Below are 16,752 nucleotides of genomic sequence, written 5' to 3'. Positions count from 1 at the left end.
CTTGAGTTGTTCTCCCTTGTTCTCCAGCTGGGCGCCTGATTGCTAAAACTTTCTGTGTTCCCTCGAAACTTGAACTATTTTCCCCTGTTATCCAGGTGGGCGCCTGATTGCCAAAACTTCAGTTGTATTCCCTTGCTCTCTAGGTGGGCGCCTGATTACCAAAACTTGAACTGCTTTCCTCTGAAACTTGAGCTGCTCTCCCTTGTTCTCCAGGTGGGCGCCTGATTGCTGAAACTTTCTGTGTTCCTTCGAAACTTGAACTATTTACCCATGTTCTCCAAGTGGGTGCCTAATTGCCAAAACTTTAACTGTCTTCCCTTGAAACTGCTTTCTCTTTGAACTGTCTTCCCTTGTTCTCCAGGTGGGCGCCTGATTGCTGAACCCGAACTGCTTTCCTTTCCCTTGTACCTTAAGTTGTCTTTCCTTGTTCTCCAGGTGGGCGCCTGATTGTTTGATCTTCGAGCTGTTTTCCTTTGCAAATTGAGCTACTTTCCCTTGTTCTCCATGTGGGCGCCTGATTGCTTAACTCGAACTGCTTTCCTTTGAAACTGCTTCTCCCTTTAAACTTGTGCTGTCTTCCCTTGTTCTCCAGGTGGGTGCCTAATTGCTGAACTCGAACCGTCTCCCTTCGAAATTGTTTTCCCTTAAAACCGTCTTCCCTTGTTCTCCAGGTGGGTGCCTGATTGCTGAACTTGAACTGCTCTCTCTTGAAACTGCTATTCCTTTGAACTATCTTCCCTTGTTCTCCAGGTGGGTGCCTGATTGCTGAACCTGAACTATCCTCTCCTTGAAACTATTTTCCCTTGAAACTTGAGTTGTTTTCCCTTGTTTTCCAGGTGGGCGCCTGATTACGATAAAAAAGACAAAACAAAAGAAATTTTTTCTGCCCCAGTTTGATATTGGGAACATCTGTGAGTGTTAACCGGCTCTTGTTATCAAAATAAGTTCTAAGCTAAATTCCCTTATCCTGAAAATTTCAATCCAAGTCTATCTTCAAAAGTGAAAACTTAAATGCTGAATTATATTTCCCAAAAGCAGACCTCTCGTCATACCTTGTCATTTGCGAGGGTCTCAAAACTTACTAAATCCTGTTATCCAAGAGAGTGCTGGAACTTACTGCCGAGCCTATCTGGCACCTGCTTGCCTCACAGAAGATTACTCCGAAACAAACGAAATTTCCTGCCTTTGTTTCAATCAAAGAAAAATCTTGTGAGTTTGAAAACGTGGTGTTAGTTTGCGGCATTCCTGCTGAGGGTGGCCTTCCTACTGCCACGCTTTGTTCTGCTCAGCTGCACCTGACTGACAGAGAGTAATTTCACCTTCTTATTGAACCTTAACCACGAAATCCTGAATGACCCGAGTGCCCTGTAATCATCCTGCTGCTTTAACATGTCTGCCTCTCCCAACTGAAACTCTGTATTTCTCCCCACAATTCATGAAACCACTTGATCACTTGAACTCCGGCTAACACCTCATTTTTCACTATGCATCATGATATTTCTGACATACTGTGGCCGTATTTTGCTTTGCGTAATTGAAAGATGGTAATAAGCTTTGCAATCCCTTCTTGTTTGCTTAGCAAGGCTAACATTGGAAAAAGCCTTAGAGATAGTAGACCCAAAAGGAGATGAAATGCAATTACTTCGAGAGTTATGAATAAAGAAGAAAATTCAAAACATGAAGATTGTTTGAGGAAGAAAAAGGGAAAAGGACTTATCAAAGTGGGGCTGCTGGCATCAATGATCATGACATGAATTTTGGATTAATCAGCCTAGTCCATTCAGTCAATCAGCTTTCGGTCCTCACACTTTATGCCTGGGGTCCCCATGGTCCAATTCCCTTGCAAAGTCAACAACCTCATTCGGCTTGCGGCGCCCTGAAGGGTTTTCACCAACAATCCTCTCTCATTTGTTCATCTCTCAACTCACCGTCGCCTTATGGTGCCCGTGAGGGTTTTCACCAATAAGACTCTCTTATTTTTAATTTCTCTCAACTTTCCGTCGCCTTACGGTCCCCGTGAGGGTTTTCACCAATAAGACTCTCTCATTTATTCATTTTTCCCTGCATAGAACAGAGTGTTGCCCCTGATATGAATCATACCTCTAGCTTGCTTGACCTGGCATCCCTCGAAGATTGATCAGAAGGTCTTTCTTTGGACCGTAATGTGGGCTTTTGGATAGGGTTAGAAAGAAAGTACATCATAAATGCTCAAAACAACTTGAATGGGTTCAAAATTATAACTTTTGGAATCAGATCTTTTACAAAACCGCAACTTCTGCCCCAGTTTCGTTGCTTGGGGCTTTTGAAATTTTATTGATGGGACCGAACCGTGAGGCTGCCTACGTATCCTTAACAAGAATCAGGTCGAACGTAGTTCATGACATATGAGTTGCTTTGTTGTTTGTACTTTCTTCTTCTCGTTCTCTTTTTCTTTTCCTTTCTCTTCTTCCCTTTTTTTCATTTTTATTTTCTTTTCCTCTCCTCTCTTCTCTTTTCATTCTCTCTTCTTTTTATCTTCTATATCTGTGTTTCCGATCTTTGCTACTGATTCCAAAAGAGAGGTATGAAAGAAAACAAATAAGGCTCAAAGGGGTAACAATGGATAAAGTGTTTAGATAGAAGAATAAAAATGCCTTCATCATTTCAATCCTCAAATTATGCCGAGTACAAATGAACACAATTTAAACAAAAGAAATCATACATAATATCTTTTGACCGCATCAGAATTGATAGCCATGTCTACACACTTGCCTTCTATATCTGTTAAATACAAAGCACCATTGGACAACACTCTCGTTACCACGAACAGCCCCTGCCAATTTGGGGCAAACTTGCCTTTTGCTTCCGCCTGATGTGGGAGGATGCGTTTCAACACCAACTGACCCACTTCAAATTAGGGGTGGGCATAATACCGACCGAACCGAAAAAACCTGCCGCACCGTAAATTTCGGTTTTTCGGTTTCGGTTTTATCGGTTTTTCGTTCGGTGCACGGTTTTAGAATTATTAGTTTTCGGTTTTTCGGTACGGTTTACGGTTTTTGTATTTCGGTTTTCGGTTAAACCGAAAAACTGAATTACAGTCACTTTGCACGTTCACTGTTGTCACTTTGCACGTTCATAATAAAACTTGTCTTTTCCTTCTTTTGTATCAAAAGCTTCTTGGGACAAACTAAAAAATGACAGTGCGTCATATAAAGTGTGGGAGTAATGCATTTTAAACTTCCATACTAATGAACAGAATGCAACTTCCAAGTTTTAGAGCTTAAACCAGTCAGTAATATATGAATGAAATATAGTTTCCATGGATATAGAATTCAATCACACTACGAAAAAAAACCGAATCCAACGAGTTGAAGATAAGAAAATAAACAGTGGTCTTCATTCATTGTTTCATTTGTATTCACAAAAACCAACATAAACCCCTACCAACTATTCTAAAAAGAAAATAGCACAACAAAAAAATCCTATTCTAAAACAAAGCACAGCTACTATGAAACCATGTTTAGACCCATTTAATCTTCATCAGCAGAGGGCTTAGAAGAAGCACCAGATTTCTTAGGGAGCAAAAGGTTGTGAATGTTGGGCATGACTCCACCATTGGCGATTGTAACATCTCCAAGCAGTTTGCTCAATTCTTCGTCATTTCTCACTACCAATTGTATCAAATATATATATTAAGCAAGAGGAATAGAAAAAGAGTGAACTTGAATCTGCAGAAATCGAATGTTGCTTTAATCCCTTGAACTACAAGAAGTCCATCTTCATTAATGTCGCAGATGACTTTCGCATATTTAGTCAAGTGGAGTGGAAGTCTACAACCGTTTGAAACCGAAAATATAGACCGGAAATAACCGAACCGAACTTTGAAAAAACTGCACCGAACCGTAAATACTTTGGTTTGATTTGGTTATGAATATTACAAAACCGAAAACCGATAAACCGAACCGTATTTTTATAATAACCGACCGAACCGACCGATGCCCACCCCTACTTCAAATTTCCGGGGACGCACCTTCTTGTTGTATGCTCTTGCCATTCTCTTTTGGTACAACTGGCCGTGACATACTGCTGCCAGTCTTTTCTCATCAATCAGACTTAATTGATCCAACCGGGTTTTGACCCAATCATCATCATCGATTTCTGCTTCAGCAACAATTCGAATGGATGGAATCTCAACCTCCGCAGGTATCACTGCTTCAGTACCATACACCAACAAATAAGGAGTTGCACCTACTGAAGTGCGAACAGTAGTGCGATAATCCAGCAACGCAAAAGGCAACTTTTCATGCCAGGCCTAGAACCTTGCACCATCTTTCGAAGTATCTTCTTTATGTTCTTGTTGGCTGCCTCAACCGCTCCGTTTGCCTTGGGACGATACGAAGTGGAATTTCGGTGCATAATCTTGAACTGCTGACATACTTCCTTCATCAAATGACTGTTAAGATTTACGCCATTGTTCGTGATGATTACCTTTGGAATTCCGAACCGATAAATGATGTTTGCATGCACGAAGTCAACCACTGCTTTCTTGGTCACAGATTTGAAAGTCATAGCCTCAACCCACTTAGTGAAATAATCGATAGCCACCAGAATGAACCTGTGCTCATTGGATGTTGCTGGCTCGATTGCTCCGATGACATCCATGCCCCAAGCAACAAAGGGCCAAGGTGCGGACATTGTGTGTAGTTCAGACGGGGGAGAATGGATCAAATCACCGTGCACCTAGCATTGATGACACTTCCGCACAAAGTTGATACAATCTCGCTCCATGGTAAACCAATAATAGCCTGCTCAAAGAATTTTCTTTGCCAAAACATAGCCACTCATATGGGGCCCGCAAACTCCCGAATGTACTTCAGTCATGATAATCGTGGCTTGCTTAGCATCTATGCATCTCAACAATTCGAGATCTGGAGTTCTTTTGTACAAAACTCCTCCGCTTAAGAAGAATCCACTTGTCAATCGTCGAATTGTTCTCTTTTGATCACCTGTGGCTTGCACCGGATATACCCCCATCCTGATGTATTCCTTGATATCATGGAACCACGGCTTACCATCGAGTTCTTCTTCCACCATGTTACAGTAAGCATGCTGATCACGGACCTGAATATGCAAAGGGTCAATATAAGCCTTATCTGGATGATGTAACATTGACGCCAGAGTAGCCAAGGCATCAGCAACCTCATTATGGATCCTAGGGATATGCCTGAATTCTACTGATCTGAACCGCTGACAAAGATCCTGCAAACATTATCGATATGGTATGAGCTTCAAATCTCGATTCTCCCATTCTCCCTGAATCTGGTGCACTAACAGATCTGAATCTCCCAAAACCAGCACTTCCTGGACTCACATGTCCACAGCTAATCTTAAACCTAAAATGTATGCTTCGTACTCAGCCATGTTGTTGGTGCAATAGAAACGAAGTTGAGCTGTGACACGGTAGTGGTGCCCTGTTTCAGAAATGAGCACAGCTCCTATCCCAACACCTTTCATGTTAGTAGCCCCATCAAAGAAAAGTTTCCAGCCAGGCTTCTCATCCTGCTCGACCTCCTCAATATGCATTACCTCTTCATCAGGAAAATAAGTCTTCAACGGCTCATATTCTTCATCCACCGGGTTCTCGGCCAAGTGATTAGCCAAAGCTTGTGCTTTCATTGCCGTCCGAGTCACATAGACGATGTCAAATTCTGTCAGCAAAATCTGCCACTTTGCGAGTCTTCCTGTGGGCATAGGCTTCTGAAAGATATACTTCAAAGGATCCAGGCGAGAAATGAGGTAAGTAGTATAGGATGACAAATAGTGCTTCAACTTCTGTGCCACCCAAGTTAGGGAGCAACATGTCCTCTCAAGGGGAGTATACTTAACCTCATAGGATGTGAACTTCTTGCTGAGATAATAGATGGCTTGCTCTTTCCTGCCAGTGATGTCATACTGACCCAACACGCAGCCAAATGAATGATCCAGGACTGTCAGATAAAAAATCAACGGTCTCCCTGGTTCCGGCGGTACCAACACAGGTGGGTTTGATAAATACTCCTTGATCTTATCGAATGCTTCTTGGCACTCATTGGTCCATTTGACCGTAGCATCCTTCTTTAGCAACTTGAAGATGGGCTCACAGGTTGTGGTCAGTTGAGCAATAAACCTGCTGATGTAGTTCAACCTCCCTAAAAGACTCATCATCTCATTCTTGTTCTTTGGCGGTGGTAATTCCTGGATAGCCTTGATTTTTTACGGGTCCAGCTCGATGCCCTACTGACTGACTATGAAGCCTAACAACTTGCCCAACGGAACACCGAATGCACACTTTGCAGGGTTGAGCTTAAGATTGTACCTGCGGAGCCTCTGGAAAAATTTTCTCAGGTCCCTGACGTGGTCAGACTGCTTTCTGGACTTTATGATTACATCATCCACGTAGACCTCAATCTCCTTGTGTATCATGTCGTGGAATATGGTGGTCATTGCCCTCATGTAAGTTGCCCCAGCATTTTTCAAGCCGAATAGCATGACCCGGTAGCAATATGTTCCCCATGGCGTGATAAATGCCGTCTTCTCTACATCTTCCTCATCCATTAAGATCTGATGATACCCCGCATAGCAATCCATAAAAGACCCAATCTCATGCTTGGCACAATTATCGATTAAGATGTGGATATTTGGCAACGGGAAGTTATCCTTCGGACTTGCCTTGTTGAGGTCACGGTAATCAACACATACTCTAGTCTTTCCATCTTTCTTTGGCACAGGCACAGCATTAGCTAACCACGTGGGATACCATGTGACCCGAATGACCTTCGCATCAAGCTGCTTTGTGACTTCTTTGATTTTGACACTCATGTCGATATTAAACTTCCTTAATTTTTGCTTGACGGGAGGGAAAGTTGGATCGGTTGGCAATTTGTGGACTACCAAATCGGTACTCAAGCCTGGCATGTCATCATACGACCATGCAAAAATGTCCTTGTATTCAAACAATGCTTTGATTATTTCTTCCCTAATTTGTGGTTCAAGATGGACACTTATCTTGGTTTCTTTGACATTATCTGGATCTCCTAAATTGATTGATTCAGTTTCATTCAAATTAGGCTTGGGTTTTTCAGTGATTAAGCTCTTTACTAATCTCCTCAAATGCTTCATCCTCATCATATTCAGTTTCATCATCACACTCTATTTCTTGAATTATTATTTCAGAGTTAGATTGGCTTTTAAGACTTGGACGAAGATTTCGCATGCATGTCATGTTATTAAAATCAGCATAAAAAGAACTGTACAAAGAAGAAAAGAAAAACAAAAATAAAAACTAACAGGAATGATGGAAATAGGGAAATTGCATTTCATTGAAAATAAAGGATAACAGGGTTTGTACATCAAACAAGCGAGAAAATAAAAATCTGGGTCACAACCCTGGAATGACCCAGATAGAAAGAAAAACAAATCAAACTACCAAAACTCCCTCCGAGTAGGGAGAGGAGTAGCCTTCCAATTGTTATGCTTTACTTTTGGCCCGACAAACTGCACATCCGCTTTGCTGGAACCCTCTCCAACTTCTACCATGTTCACATCATCAAACAAACTCTGAAACCTTTCGATTAACTCTTCATCAACATCAACCACAGGATTTAGAATTGTTGTCACTGGGCGTTTCCCGGCACCGGGCTTGACGAATGACCTGGAGAGATGCGGGATAGGCTTCGGAAGTGCCCACGCCTTCTGTTTCAACCTTTTAGCCCTTTTCATATCTGCCGCTGTAGGTTTGAATCCAAGACCGAACGTACCCAAGTTTTCAGGGAGGGACACTGGCTGTATGATACCCTGCAGAGATGCACCCAGACCTTTACCTGGCACAAAGTCATCTTTCAGCATTTTAGAGGCCACCATGACGGATGCAGAGGCTATCTTTGGAGTTGGAACACATTTCCCTTCTGGAACCTTCTCGACCGGCACTATTTCAAAATCTTGGTAGACACAAGGCCCTTTGTCATCTTCAGCCTCAATAAACGGGACGGAGGCATCACTGTGAGCACACAAATTCTCCTTGCCATGCACGACGATCTCATGTCTATCCCATTCGAACTTGACCATCTGGTGCAAAGTGGACGGTACTGCTTTGGTGGCATGTATCCAATGCCGACCTAACATCAAGTTGTAACAGACGGCTACGTCCAGTACCTGGAACTCCATGGTGAATTCCACCAATCCTATTGTCAATTCAAGCACTATATCACCGACCGAGTCTTTCCCTCCACCGTCGAAACCTCGAACGCATATGATGTTCTTGTGAATCCTCTTCTCATTAACTTTCAACTTGTTCAGAGTAGAGAGAGGGCAAATGTTTGCACTAGAACCATTATCAACTAGCACCCTGGTGACCACAAAATCTTCACATTTTATCGTAAGATAGAGAGCTCTGTTGTGTTCAGCACCTTCCACAGGCAACTCATCGTCGGAGAAAGTGACCCTGTTCACCTCAAATATTTTGTTGGTGATCTTCTCCAGATGGTTCACTGAAATTTTGTCGGGGACATGAGCTTCATTTAGAATTTTCATCAGGGCCCGACGATGCTCATCTGAGTGGATCAATAATGATAGCAAGGAAATCTGAGCGGGCGTCTTTCTCAGCTGCTCCACGATGGAGTAATCTTGTACCTTCATTTTTCTCAAAAATTCCTCTGCTTCTTCCTCAGTGACTGCTTTCTTCACTAGAACTGGATTATCTCTGGATGTTTTAGCTTTTCTTAACTCTTCCGGGGTAAAGCATCTCCCCGAACGAGTTAGTCCCTAGGCCTCATTGACTTCTTCTTTCACTTCCTTTCCCCTGTAGGTCACTATCATCCGTTCGTAGCTCCATGGGATAGCCTTGGCATTGACTATCGGCAACTAGGTTACAGGCTTGATGTTGACAGGGTCCGTACGGGCACCCTCCACAATTATGATAGGCTTACTCGCCAACCCTGGCACGACCACCTTTGACTTTTCTTGCTTTGCTACAGCATCAACTGGGGATCTCTTCTCAACTACCACAGATGGTTCACCATTCGTCATGCTCAACTTGTTCACTGGTCCTTCAAGCATTGGTTTTGTGACAATTGCTTCCTTGACTGTCTTGGCCTCACTAGACCGAATCATCATAACAAATTGTGATGGCTTCTTGGGTTACCCCACCTTGTGTACTATCTCGATCATGTTTGTTTCATCATGAGTCGGCAATGGGTTCTAATTGATGTTAGGGGTTTCCGGAGTTTGGACCACAATCTGGTTTGTATCAATGAGCTCTTGGATGGCATTTTTTAAGTGCCGGTACTTTTCCGTATCATGCCCCGGATTACCAGAACAGTATGCACAGCTCAAGGAGTAATCAAGATTCTTTGGAGGAGGGTTTGGCAATTTCAACTCAATTGGCCTCAGCATATCCAACTGCCTCAATCTCTGGAACAGGTTAGTATAAGACTCCCCCAATGGGGTGAAAGTTTTCTTCCGCTGCAACCTTTTATTTTTGAACACTGGCTTGGGCCGGAAACCTGGACTGACAGGGTTTTGGTAGGTTCGTGGAGGTGGGTAAGCATTTTGTGGAGCTGGGTAGGTGTTTGTGGGTTTGGGGCACGCCACTGTGGGTAAGGGGGAGGTTGAGTACATGATTGGGCGTGGTGAACAGAAATCTGAGGGTCTGGTGATGGGAAGTAGTGTTGGGGTAGATTATATGGGTTTTGCGTGTAGGTTCGGTGACGGGTCGCGGCTGGGTATAATGGTGTGACGGGCCCTTTGGTCCAAACCATGATCCTGAATCAACTGTTGCCACATCTTCTTTCTTCTTCTTTCCAATCACTCCTCCGGTACCGTTTTGGATGGCTTGGGTGGTTGCTTTGATGGCCGAGTAGCTCATGATTTTGCTCGACTTTAGCCCTTCTTCCACCATGCCGCCCATCTTTACTACCTCGTTGAATGACTTGCCAATGGCTGATATCAGATGGCCAAAGTAAGTAGACTCCAGAGCCTACAGAAAGTATTCTACCATCTCATTTTCCTCCATTAGCGGGTTGACTCTTGCCGCTTGTTCTCTCCAGCGAAAACTATATTCTCTGAAACATTCTCCAGGCTTCTTTTCTATCTTAGTCAAGGACAACCGATCTAGCACGATCTCTATGTTATACTGGAAGTGTCGTGCAAATGCTTGGGCCAGATCGTCCTATGTATAGAATCTATTGTGATCTTGACGTGTATACCACTCTAACGCTGCGCCACTTAGACTTTGGCCGAAATATGCCATTAACAGCTCATCTCTTCCGCCAGCTCGTCTCATTTTACTGCAGAATCCCCTCAAGTGGGCCACCGGATCCCCGTGCCCATCATATAGGTCAAATTTAGGCATCTTGAATCCCACTGGCAGCTGGACATCAGGAAATAGACACAAATCTTTGTAGGCTACGCTCACCTGGCCTCCCAATCCCTGCATATTTCTGAATGATTGCTCCAGGCCTCTTACCTTCCTGAACATCTCCTCCTGTTCCGAATTTTTAGGTGATTTCTCAGTCTCAACAGGGAGGTCGAAACGAGGAGTATAAGAGTGATGATCTGGGGCCCTGAAAGTAGGCTCTGGGGGATAGTACTGATTATCTTGGGTCTGGAACAATGGCTCGCTGGAGGATCGATGGAGCGTAGCTGGCGGGGGTGGTACGAAAATAGGGGTGGTTGGTGGAGGGGGGTACGGGATTGTTTTGGCCGGTGGTGCTTGGGTGGTTTGGGAAGTGGTGCCTTGATAATGGTGGTAGTGGGCGAAACCTGGTGCATTTTGTGGGGATGAATCAGCAGTGGGAGGTTCTTGGGACTGAGCCAATGGTGGGATGAAAGCGGGGTTGGCAGGGTCTGATGGTGGAGGATGCCCTTTTACCCAGGCTTGGTACATTTCGGCCATCTGATGTTTCAACTTGTACAGCTCCTCTTTCAGATTAACCTCAGACTCCTCCCCCTCCCTTGACGGATCAATAACACTTGCATCCAGTTCCTGGCCGGCCATGAGGGTTTGCCAGAATGCCGATCAAACTAACCACCTGCCTGTACTTGATGACAACAAGCAAACTTGTTAGCGATTAAGAGCTTAACGGATAGGCAACCGCACGTTGTGGATGCAATGCACCTAAGCAGTTAACCATTTCTATTATGCATTTGAACGGCTGTTTGCTTCATCCCGGCTTTCACTAATTATTTTCATTTTGCATTCTTCTTTCTCTCTTTCTTTTCATTCCCACCTTTCTTTGTTGGCTCTCCTCTTCCTTTATTCTCGCAATTTCTTTCCTCTCTTGTTTTGCCATTGTTTCTTTCCCCTCGATTTATTTCCACTCTTTTTTTCTTTTTCATTTTATGGTTATGATCGAATCCTATGTGGAATGCCTACGTATCATGACGCCGCATGAATCGGACCAAGCGTAGTTCCGAAAATAGATAATAAATAAATAAAAGACACGTTTTTCTTTCTCTTCAAATTTTGTAAAATAAAACATAACATCCTGATTACAACGGCTTCCCTACAGACTCAAACATTTTCAGAAACTAAAACAAGACTCTAAATGGACTGACTGACTCTAAAAGAAAATGCAACACGGACTCGATAAAATAAAATCAAGAATACATAAGTGCTTCCACTATTGCTCCAGCTGGCCTTGCTGCGGGTCTATGTACCAGGTCTTCTTGAAGACGAAACAAGTCGTCCATGATCTGTCGGACAAAGATCATAACTGAAGCGAAGAACATGGACTGGGTCATGTCTTCACACTCGTTGCACTTCATCACGATTTAGTCTGCAATCTTCCTAACCCTTTCCCTGATAATACCTTTTTCTTGTAGCAATCGTCCAATCTGCTGAGATCGGGCCCCCAAAACTTGTTCGGCAGTATGATTTTGCTCTTGAAGTTGCTGTAGGTCCTTTTTTAACTGCGACATCAGGGCATAGCAATGTTCCCTTTCTGCTTTGAAATCTCTTGCCTGTTTGGTCATTTCGTTTTCAAGGACGTTGATTCTTTTCTTTAGACCCACCATTCCTCTGTCGTACTTCTCTTTCAGCTGTCGGACGAAACTTGCCCGTCCCTTCGCACTCTTAACTAACTTGGATTGGGCTTTAGCTAACTCCTTTTCAGTCTTTTCTAGGTCTTCCTCGTAAGCACCCACCTTTCTCCTAAGGTCGTTTATGAGCTTCTCATCTTGTCTACTTCTAGCCGGATTTTCGGCGGCGATTTTCATTCTTTGAATTTGAGCTCGTAAAGCTTCATTTTCCTGGGCCAATTTCCTTCTTTCTCCTTCAGCTTCTTGCAGTTGTAGATCATTATTGAACTCAACGTTTCTCAATTTCTCTTCAAGAACGTGAATGGTAGCTTGGTACTTTTTCTCCTTCTCTCCCCAGGCCAACCTTTCCTTGACTTTGTCATCAAAAGCTTGCACATGTGGTCTTTTTTCTGGTCTTTCGGGCTCTGGCTCATTGCTTACACCTGACTTTCCTTCAAACCATGCTGCATAATTCGGATTCACTTCCCCTTTAGCAATATCTGGTACCTGGGTGCCATTTTTCAGATACCGATAATTGTTCCAATCCTGCTGGAGTAAAGCCTCTGGTAATGCGGCCTCTGGATGGAGTTCAATGACCTAAGTGGCTACATCCTGATCTTCAGGTACTACCTGATATCTCCCTAGCTGCCTTAGGACTCTCTGTGGTGCGTATGGCTGGACACTACGCAAACCCATCAACATCAAATAACCCTTTGCGGTTGTCATATATATGATTTCTGTCATCGGGAGCCAACCTATCGTCCATTCGACTTGACTTGCTTTTAGAGCTTTCAAATGGGAGATCCAAGCTTCAAACCCTTCTGGAGCGTTGTAATCTTTCACCCTTTCCTCGTAGCTTTTGATGAAATTGTCTTTGCTTGAACCATAGCTCATGAACCTGGGGTGGTGGCAGAGATGCTCAATCAACCACATTTGTAGAAGAACACTGCAACCCTCGAAGAATTGGGCCCCGGATCTACACAATGTCAATGCCCGGTAAATGTCTGCCAGTACTAGGGGAGCAAGTGTGTGATTTTTCTTTGTAATAAGGGTTTGTGAAACTCTAGCCATGCGGGTGTCTACCGTCGACTATGAAGGCGAACCTACGATGAATTTACCAAAGGTTCTTGTCCTGTTTGTTGTTCAATCCTTTTTCATGTGTTTCGAACCCGACCAAATGTCCGAATCTGGAATACAAAAATTGAAAGGAACAACACCCGTTGTCCACATGAGCCTTCTTCATTTGTTTGCTGATATTAAGAAGATCAAAGAATTTGTGCACTGATGGGGCTCTCGGGAATATCAACTACTTTTTCCTCAAGTCCCGGCCAAAATGGATGTACCCAGCTATTTCTTCCAGTGTAGGGGTGAGTTCAAAATCTGAGAAGCGAAAGACGTTGTGCACAGGATCCCAGAAGGTTACCAAAGCTTTGATCAAATCTTCCTGTGGTTTGATTTCCAATAGATCAATGAGAGCACCCAAATGTTCTTTCACCCAGTCTTGACCATCCCCATCCAAATCATACCACCACATGCGCAACTACAACTGAGCCTGCTCTATGACTAGTAGTTTTGGGTCCTGGACAATGTTCATCTTGGTACCTGCGAATGGTTAGGATTAGGGTTGACTCTGATAGACTTTTGAGGAAATAGTTTTTGACTTCTAAAAGAAAATGACCTTTTCCCCTTTTTACACAAAAGTGGCTGCTTTTGTAAATATGGCCCCTTCACAATTTCAAGTAAATTTTGAGGCCGGGGGGAAGACACTTAGAAAAATGACTCTTTACTAATAGACTTGTTCGTTCCCTACGAAAATAGCCCTTTGACACTAAAGGTATTCTAAGGCTATCTCGGCGAGAATGTCACCGAAACTGGGTCGGCTCATTCTTTACATAGATCCCTACCTACGACTTCTCTTTATTTGGTTAATTTGAAAAAGAGGCCGAACCCTATGTAGGTTGCCTACGTATCCCACATCCGGTGGGAATCAGACCTGCGTAGTTCAGGCAGTCTTGACATAATTTTAAAAGAAAACACGAGTGACTCATTTTGAAAAGGCTCTCTTTTTTTTCTTTTGTTTTTTCTTTTTCAAATCCCTTTTTCTAAAAAAAAAATACGGCAGAGTTTCGGGATATTTTCAAATACCGGGTTTATTTCCTTTCTACACCACTCTTGGTTTTTCCTTTGATTGTCTTTCCTAGCCGGTCAGCATGCAAGCCGATACAAATAAATGTTCACATAGCACGTAAGATGCATCAGGATGGTCTGTTATTTTGGGTACACCTGTCCTAGACGGACCCAATCCCTGTGTTGAGTCCCTTAAGTCAAATGCGCGTGATGCAAACAAACGTTCCTACTAGGGATCCTGCATGAGGTTATGTTCTTCTAGGGTTTAACCTGGGGTTGTGTTCTAGACTGGGTTCACCCGAGTGGAAAACTCGAGCCGAGGTGGGGGCAACGTACCGGGAGCACTAAAGTCTGCCCGGCCTTGTTGCTGGCCCATGCCTCATTCTTAACTGGTATGACTTCTAGCAGAAAGTGGGCCACGCGAACGTGTGCGCCAAATATTAGAAGACTCAGAGGGGTGGCGTAAGAAAGCATTTTAATAACATTCAAACAATATTGACATGGCACATAAAGGTAATTAGCACATTGGGTTCACAAAATACAATAATATCAACAATAAATAAAGCCGAGCAAAATCATATTAACAAGCTCGTATTCTTGAACCCTGAACTAGAGATTCTGGGTTCTCGTCCCCAACAGAGTCGCCAGAGCTGTCACACCTCCTTTTTCCTACCCCCCCCCCCCAAGGGGTATAAGGGAGTTTTTCTAATTTAAATGACAATCGAAACGGGATTATTATTTAAGATTAGAGTCGCCACTTGGGATAGTTTATGGTGTCCTAAGTCACCGGTTTAGAATCCCGAATCGAGGAGATTTGACTCTGTTTATGTCTGCGAAACACAGAAATCCTGGTAAGGAATTCTGTTAACCCGGGAGAAGGTGTTAGGCACTCCCGAGTTCCGTGGTCCTAGCACGGTCGCTCTGAACATACTTGGCTTAATCAAATTGATTAATTACTGATTTTAGAACCTATGTGCATTTGCCTTTTTAATTAAGAAACAGGTCATGCGTACGTGTACCCATTTGTTTGGTGCGTCAAAATTGTGTCACGCGAACGTGTCCACTATTAATAACGCTTTATTATTATTATTAAGAAAGTTTGGTCGAAGTTGCGTGAACGCATACTCTGGTTTTGTTTTTAGAAATCGTAATCATGTCACACGAACGTGTACGCAACTACGATGGTATTTTAACGTGCCTAAAGCAAACTACGAACATTTGTTATTTTTATATCTATGTCATAAGATTAATACGAGGGCCATAAATGATTAAATTGTGGATGGCGCACCTCGAACTATATGAACTGAATTAAATTAGTGGTCTATTAATAACAATTTTATTATTAAGAAAGTTTGATCGAAATTGCGCGAACGCATACTCCGATTTGATTTTTAGAATCGTAATTGGTCACGCGAACGTGTACACAATCACAGATGTAAATTAAATCGCGCTTAAAGGCTTTTCTACGAATATTCATTCTTAATAAATAATGTAACAATTGTGAGGGCCATGAGTGACTTAATGCGGATGGCACACCTCAATCCATTCTTTCTTTAAGAAATAGTGCTTAACTAAGACCATCTGAAAATGCTTGGATTTTATCCAAATTAAAATCTATCCAAAATTACTCTAAACAAACCTACATTTTAAAAAAAACTATTTGGGGCAAATTCCAGGCTTGCGATAAGCCTAGAAACAACCAGGAATCTTAAAAGGGGAATTGGGCTCAAGATGAGGCCCAAGACTGAAACGGAATCAGCAAAAGGCATTTGGGCATAACTGGGCCAACTACGAGGCCCAACTGTACGACTTATTGTAATCACATGAAGCAAAATTTATTACATGAATATCTTGAGATCGGGTAATGCATTAAACAAAAATTTATGAGGGAAGCGAAACAATTAAACTAAAATTGAAGGGCCCTAGCTTGAGACAGGGCTGCCCGATTTAGGCCTATGTCAGGCCTCATTCGAAGCTCAACAGGTCCCTCACCCTATTACAGCCCAAATACTTGCAACTTTTAACTAAATTGAAAGGCATATTCTGAGGCCAAATCCCATTACCACACTAATGATGCAATGTTTAGTATTATAACAGCCTGCTTATAATCTATTTCATTATCAAAACATAGTAGAATTCCTAAATCTAACCAAACATCAACATGATTTCAAAACATATGGTTTACTAACATGGATTCATCCTTGTCTAATCCTAATTATCTAACCATGCATGTTTACAGAATCATACAACTAAGGCATGCTGAAAATGTTCAAGTGTTTAACTCAGTTGGAGCCAAAGTTAAACAATCTTAAAATTATAGCTAAACACAGATGTGAAACTCAGAATATTCAACCTCCTAGATCACCAAAGAAAAATACAAATACTAGCATTCAACCATAACTAAAGAAGTAACAGCTACCAAAACCCAGCAAAACATATCAAATGTTAAAGAAAAATAGAAGAATGAAAATCAGATTGATCCATTTCCACTTTAATCCATGTATTGCTTCAAACTTTCCATTTCAAGAGTAATGACCATATCTGGATACAACAAAAAATAACAAAGAAATTTCAGCAAGATGACAATGA

At 42.6% G+C, this 16,752-nt stretch overlaps 1 pseudogene; it reads right to left on the bottom strand.

Annotated features, from left to right (window-relative positions):
• Nucleotides 1-2,695: 2,695 nt before the first annotated feature.
• Nucleotides 2,696-11,014, bottom strand: LOC109216762 (annotated as a pseudogene).
• Nucleotides 11,015-16,752: the final 5,738 nt, after the last annotated feature.

Source organism: Nicotiana attenuata, unplaced genomic scaffold, assembly GCF_001879085.1.
Source record: "Nicotiana attenuata strain UT unplaced genomic scaffold, NIATTr2, whole genome shotgun sequence".
In the NCBI taxonomy this organism is placed as follows: domain Eukaryota; kingdom Viridiplantae; phylum Streptophyta; class Magnoliopsida; order Solanales; family Solanaceae; genus Nicotiana; species Nicotiana attenuata.
This window is presented reverse-complemented; position numbering and strand designations above follow the sequence as displayed.